Here is a 606-nt window from a genome sequence, read left to right on the forward strand (position 1 = left end):
CCTTCTTAGTATGATTCTCAAAATTCGCATTCTTAGAGAATGTGTGCTCCAGTGTATTCCCAGCTCTTGTTAATAGGAAGATAAGAGACATTGACTGAAAGACCACCTACAATTATGTTCACTGGGGAAAGATAGTTCTTTCAAAGTAAAAGTAGGGTGTTATCACCAAAAAGATAAATGGATGTTAGGGAACAAAACCAAGAAACGTCCACTACACGCAAAATATGGCTCCAATCCAACTAAAGTAAAATTGGAAACAATGGAGAGGGATTCTGTGCTTTCTTTTCTGAGACATCAGAGGTCAAGTGGGGGAAATAACCAAGGAAACTAATATATGATAGTCTCAATGTCCTCTGGGTTGAGAGAAGAGAGAGGCTAGTGGTTTGAAATAAATGTTTTAAACAATGTGTGGAATGATTCAAGAAGTCATTGTGAGTTAGAAGGGTAAAGGTAAATTGTTTTCACTTTTTCTGTTTGTGATCAACCCATTTCCACACAACGATGATATCCTTTGCAAAATACTCTATAGTATTTTTTAAAATAAGTTAACCACCCTAATACAAGAACAGCCAGGATTTTATTGGAGGGAAAGTCAGTAGGGTCAGA

The sequence above is a fragment of the Rhinolophus sinicus genome, linkage group LG02 (genome assembly GCF_036562045.2).
Source record: "Rhinolophus sinicus isolate RSC01 linkage group LG02, ASM3656204v1, whole genome shotgun sequence".
Classification (NCBI taxonomy): Eukaryota; Metazoa; Chordata; class Mammalia; order Chiroptera; family Rhinolophidae; genus Rhinolophus; species Rhinolophus sinicus.